This window comes from Podarcis cretensis (assembly GCF_951804945.1).
Source record: "Podarcis cretensis genome assembly, chromosome: 6".
Lineage (NCBI taxonomy): Eukaryota > Metazoa > Chordata > Lepidosauria > Squamata > Lacertidae > Podarcis > Podarcis cretensis.
In genome coordinates this window covers 63,140,618-63,147,353 of record NC_137175.1, presented here as the reverse complement: position 1 = coordinate 63,147,353, position 6,736 = coordinate 63,140,618, and positions in this window count along the sequence as shown.

Sequence of the window (6,736 nt, the reverse complement as noted above, 5' to 3'; positions counted from 1 at the left end):
TCGTCGTCGTCCCTCCATCTACCAGAGATGGGTGCAGCCTTGAACTTGTCCCCTGATGTTAACCCTCAAACTGACTGGAAGTCAGTCCCAGGTTCAAATTCAGCCACCTCCTTCAGCCGCCAAGTCCTCTGCATGGCTTTGAAAAAGTTATTTTCTCTCTCTTTCTCGTAGTCCGGGCTATCTGACCCTCCCAGACTTAGTTATAGCAGAAATAAGATGGCTAAGCGTTTGTGGCACCGCCAGAGATGCTAACCAAAGAACCAGGATAGTGCCCCTTGCAGTGTTCTCAATAGCGAGGCTTAGAGAAGCTTCTTTCCATTCCTGGTCCTATTTTGTGGCTGGCGGAGCATACTCCCGCGTATTTGTTTGTTGCGTTTGTATTCCGCCTTTCCTCCGAGGAGCTCAAGGCGACTTACAGGGTTTCCCTGCCTTGTGACAACACCGTGAGGTCGGTCAGGCTGAGGTCACCCCGTGTGCTTCATGGCTTGAGCCGGGATGCAAGCCCGGCTGGTCTCCCAGGTCCTGATCCAACCACAAACAGGTCCTCCCAGCGTAATCTTATGTATGTAAATTCATTGTGTTTCAGTGGGGTTTACTTCCCATATACAGGATCGCTGTTTTAGGGACCAAGGCTACAATCCTAACCCTACTTACCTGGGAGTAGCCGCCACTGAATTCAACTGGTCTTGCTTCTGCGCAGACACTCTTAAGATGCTTAGGAATGCAGCACAGCAGCGCAAACCCGGACACCTTTACTCGTAAGTAAGCTTACCTCAGGGCAAGTGTGCCTGGCACACTAATGTCAGAGGCTGACATTACAATCCCGTTCATGACTACACAGAAATAATAAACCCCATTCTTCAACGCAGTTTAACCCCTAATAAGCGCGCTTGATATTACTGGTCTAGAAGTCCTGGATTCCAATTACGCCTTTGCCATGAGCTCAGGCGAGGGCGGTAGGGAGGTGGAAAAACCTCTCAGTCTCCACCGCCTGCGATATGAAGACGATAATAATACCGGGCCTACTTTGCAGGGTTGTTGCTGCTGTAAGACTAACAAGATAATGTACGCACAATGCTTCCAAGACTAAAGCCTCTCTACAAATACACAATAATGATTATTATTATGATAATTCGTTAATTATAATTACTCTAGATTTGTAAGCGGATTAAGGATCTTCCGTCATCACTCTTCCAGGTCGGGCGTCCCCTAAGGCGGGACTGAAAGCTCACCACGGCTTCAGGGCCAGGTTTTAAACCCCTGTCCGGCCCTCTCAATTCAGGCTGAAGATCGGGGCTGGCCTGATCCGCATCGAAAAAAAGAGAAGACCAGTACGTATGTGTCAAGAAGGACACAAAGATCGCTTGATCCTTGATATGCTAGTTTTTTTATGTGGAGGGCTGTTCCTCTCCCCCTTTCTTTTAACAGGCGGTGGTCGTTCAGTCTTTGCGACCCCCCCTTACAGTTTAAAGTACAGTGGTGCCTCGGGTTAAGTACTTAATTCGTTCCGGAGGTCCGTTCTTAACCTGAAGCACCACTTTAGCTAATGGGGCCTCCTGCTGCCGCCGCGCCACCGGAGCACGATTTCTGTTCTCATCCTGAAGCAAAGTTCTAAACCTGAAGCACTATTTCTGGGTTAGCGGAGTCTGTAACCTGAAGCGTATGTAACCTGAGCTACCACTGTACTAGAGCAGGTTGGGGCGAACGCTGCCAGAAGAGCGAGGTTCAAGTTTCTAGTCCCTAACCGTCGACTGCTCCATATCCCTAAAACCCTCCCCGCATTTGTGCCATTTAATGAAACGGCTCGTCCATTGGGGTGGGGGAGGTCAGACTTTTATTTATTTTGACCTTGTTGGTCTATTTCTCTCGCTCCCCCCCCCCCCGCCCCGCGCACTATCTCGGACAGTCCCATTCCTCTGCTCAGCTAAGCACTCTGAGTAAGGTCAGGTCGATACCAAATCCTCGTCTCGATATTCTGCGCTTAGATTCCATCCTGCAGCCCTTGACTTGGAATCAGACACCTTGAACTTCAATGGGACTAACCTCATGGGCAGACACGCTCGGGATCGTGAGGTTAATGCTTCTCGCTGAACCTCCTACCCCGGGATCCTAAACATAACACTTGCTCGGAAAGTCGATGCCCATTTGATTTCTATGACACCCAAGGGAGCTGGGTATCCAAAACGAGCACTTTCAAACCCTCCTTCCGAGCTGCTCCATTTCAAGCTGGGTTCTTCTGAAAGCCCCCAAGCGAGCAGGTGGGCGAGGCGGCGAGCGACCCTCCATTTCCTCCCCGGGAGCCTGTCCAACCAAGTTCACGGCTGTGCGCATTGATCCGCACCCCTCCTCCTTTTATTTTGGAGCTAAACTTTGGAGAACCTGTTTTCTCCCCGGTTAAGAGGAGGTTAAGGATTAGGGGCAGCTGTTGGGTTATTTTTAGAGTGACCCCATTCCCCTTGTTTAAATTTAGGCTGATTGATTAATTCTTTAGACCAACACCCAGAGCCCTAAATTCACTCCCGGGGAAAGGCGGTCCATAGCTTTTCCAAACGAAGTAGGATGGCAAATTTTTACGCAAGGCAATAGCAGCAATACGTCGAAGGAGACTAATCGTAGCGGGAAGCTCTTGCCCCGAATTCTTGTCTCTTGTAAGCCACCACCACCACGATCCAGCTTTACGGTGTTAAGAGAGTGGTGAAAAGCTGGGATTTAATTCCTCCCCTTTCCATGGGTGTTTATGGGAGAACTGGAGGTTTTAAATCAGGATTAGTAATTGTGATTATAGAACCGAAGGCGCCCTTAAATGTTATGTTATAAAAGCGAGACCTTATTCACGTGGCATCACCGAGATTTAAAAAATAGACTTCAGGGGGTGGGTTATTTCCCAGTTTTGCACGCCTTGTATAGGGTCGGTTCTGCAATCCTATTGAAATTACAGGGTCTGATTCCTTAAAAAAAAAATCCCTTCTACAAGGCGAGGATTGTAAAACGTCACTGCCTGGTCACTATGGATGCTGTTTGTGAGGACGGATGGAGTTTAGGCAGGAGGGTTCCCCCCCCCCCGCGCGTTGTAGACTTCACTTTTTTTTGGGGGGGGGAGGGAAATCACGATTTAGCCTGGTAGATGCTGGGTTCAAGAAACTGCTTGGTTATCCCTGAAAGGAAAGGAAGAACTCAATAGTAAGCAGCGTTTTCTTTTCCGAAACCTCACGGTTCCTCCAATTCCTTTGCTTGCAAGAATTGCAACGCTAACTTAGGCAGAAGATGCGCGGCGGACCCCTTTAAAACAATGGGAGGGGATGAGCTTGGAGGGTGGTTTCTTTGTACATAACTAAAAAATAAAAATAAAAAAACCTTTCGAGCATATAAATCTGGGCAGTGCCAGATAGATTGTTTCTGCGATCCTGTACACAGAAACCGTTCTGGGAGGCAGGATCCGAGTCCTGCAAACAAAACAAACAAAAAACAGAAACCAACTTTCAGTTTTGGAAACGAGGGGGGCAAAACTTCACTTTCCCCGCCCCTCCCTTCCTATTTCTCCCGGGGAATCGTATCGGGTTATACTGCTAAAAGAGGGAAATCCGTGGCTCTGCATCTCACGCGTGGCTCTTTTTCTCTGTCCTACTACCAGGAGACAGCACCGGAGGCAAGTGTCCTCGCCGCAGCAGGGAAACGCGCTCCGCCCGGCAGCCCCGCCGCCACTCCAGGAGGTTCGGTTCGGTTGACAGGAGAACTTCGCTTCCTTGCAGGACAGGAAGAGGAGATTTCGTTTGGAAGGCCCGGGCATTGTGGGAATGCCAAGCACACATATTGATGATAGACAGATACAGTAGATAGATATTCCAGTGGCTTCCAACGCAACTTTCTTCTGAACTGGAGGAAGGTCAATGTCTTCATAGCTCTTTAGGTTCTCATTCCCATACGTTGCGGGATTCATCGCTTTTTTTCTTATAGCGTCGTAAAGTTGTCAGCATTTTCTTTCAAGTGTATTAGTTTTTTTAAAAAAGAAAGAAAGAGAGAAGTTTTCTTTCTTTCTTTCTTCCAGTTGGTGCAGTTGGTAATTTTAGACACTGGATTGAATGCGGTACTTATTAAGCCCCGTCCTCTGTTTAGATGGCGATGCGTAGTGTTTCCCTTCAAAAGGTGGGGGGTCCTCCTGCTCATTCTGCCCCAGATTTCTGCTCCAAAGTCCTGCCGTGATGGCGCCAGTGCATGTCGCCATTGTGTGTGTGTGTGTGTGTGTGTGAAGACTCACGTCCCGGTGTGACTTTATTTTAACTCTATCCAGGATTAATGCCTCTTCGTTTGGGATTCTGCTCAGGATCATTTATTAGTCATTCCGCCTTAGCTGTCCAGCTTGCACTCAGGAGCCTAAGATGTGCTAAAACCACAGGCCAGTCCATCCATCCCTTCCCACGCTTTTGGAGCTCGGTCCTTCGTGGGTGAGTTGGCATTCTAAAACGCGCTTCTGGTTGTGCGTAAAAAGAAGGGGGCGTTGCCGTTATCCCAGACTAATTAACCTGGGCTATTAGGATATGCTTGGGCGGGTCTGGCCCCACCCCGTTATTTTTCTCCTGTCTCTTCCCCCTCTGACCCCAAGGCTTAACGTTGAAGCCAGCAGTTAGAATCCCACGAAGGTTTGCTCAGTAGTCAGATCCACTGGATTCAATGGGACTTGTTCCTAGGCGCCCCACCCTGATCTTGCTGCTCCTGTTCCTAAAACTAACCAGATTCGCACTATTTCCCCTGAAATAAAAAGCAAGGAGGACCAAAAGAAGCAAAGGCTTCCGGAGTCCATTACTCAGTCCTGCTTTTTAAGGGGTGCGGCCGTTCCGAGCACACCTCTCCCTAAACGACATTTTAATGGCATATAATCCTAATTGTTTAACTTCAGGTTGGCTTTTTGGAAGGAAAATCGCTTTGATTTCTGCATTGCAGGGGGTTAGACTAGATGAGCTTCCGGGTCCCTTCCATAGCGGTCAACTTTTCCCTTTCTTTAAGGGAAATTCCCTAATTCCGAATAGGATTCCTCGCAAGAAAAGGGGAAAGTTGACAGCTATGGTCCCTTCCATCTTGACACTTACACACTATGTCTGTGACTTAGCCATCCTCTCCTAGGCAGCGAGGGCTGTGCTGGGCTTATGGAAGGTGGCGAGTGCAAACCTGCAGAGGTCCCTACCGGGTTGAATGAGTGCCGGGGCTGGGAGTGATGACTCGGAAGGCAAAGCAAAGTGGCCAGACAGCCAGGAAGCGGTCAAGCACCTGCAGCGGGGAAGCAGCGGGTTTGTCTCGGAGGGACCCTTCCTCAAACGGTCCCAAGCAGCGCTTTGGAGACCCACCGCCCCAGGAGACTATGCGCCGGGTCCCTTTCCAGCAGGGTGGGGGAGAACAAAAAGTTTGAAAGGGGAAATGTAGTAATCCTTGATGTTAGCCAGTGTTTCCCAAACTTGGGTCTCCAGCTGTTTTGGGACTACAACTCCCATCATCCCTAGCTAGCAGGACCAGAGGTCAGGGATGATGGGAATTGTAGTCCAAAAAACTCCCAAATTTGGGAAACACTGGTGTAAGCAAAGTGTGATCTTTACATATGAAACACAAAAGGGACCAGCTTGGAGCACAAGGTCTGAGTTTTGGTGGACCTGCTTCCTTCCAGCCCATCCTGGCCATTCATGGCTCTTGGCTTACCCTCTTCTCCCAGCCTCCTCCCCTTGTTCACAGTTGCATTTCCACTCTGTCTTGCCAGCTGTTTTCAAAGGCGGCAGCAGGGATCAAAGCAGGGCTCTGTGCTCCTGCCGCCTTGCTTCAGCTGGCTCTCTGTGTATGACTTATCGCAAATCAGCAGCACAATTCATATTTGAATACCCAGCACCAGTTTTGCAGGGGCACAGAGTAATTCATGAAAAAATAATCAAGCCAGATTGAAGGGAGGCGATGACTTGTGAGGGTAGCCGCTACAGGAACAACTAAATCATTGATTGCAATTTATTTGCTCTCCTCCAACCTAAAAACTAGTAGATGGTCACAGATTCTTAAAAATAAAAATGAAGAGGGCAGGAGCTGCTCCACAACACTGTGAGAAGCTTATGCCCCAAAGTTATGAACAGGCAACAGAAATATTAGGAATAAGGCTGGTTTGAGGCTTGAGGCCTGTAACCCTACATTTTTTATAGTCCCAAATTCTTTTGATTAGGGCCTGACACTTAGGCTAGTCTTGTTGGAGTCAGTGTTGCTGTGCATTTTTGAGAGCTGCCCTCATTCAAAGCAGCGAATGCCACATATCAGCTCCCATGGCAGTCACCTGGTCTGCAGAATCAGGAAATGAGGTGGGAAAAATGTTCCTAGATGCTACCACTTTAAAGCTGCTGCAGGGGGGGAAATTGCCATAGAGAGGAAACTAGCATGTCAGAAAGGAGACTTGGATAGAATCCTTCTCGTACATTGTTTTTCATGGGTAGGAAGGTTTGTTTTTTTAAAATGCGGGGGGAGCATTCAATCATGCAACCTCTTCCTTTACTGCAATATAAAGTGATACAATCCAGGAGCAGTCTGATTTTTCTTGAAGCTGGCTTGTTGTTAATTTGTTGACACAGATGTGGCCATGATGGACTAGTTATAGGTGAAGATAATTAGAACTATAACTAGAACTAGAACTATAAGCAACAGTTCTCCTTATCCTGCTTTATGGAAGTTGCCAGCAATGTGCAACATTTCATGCCATTCAGAAGACACTCTGTGT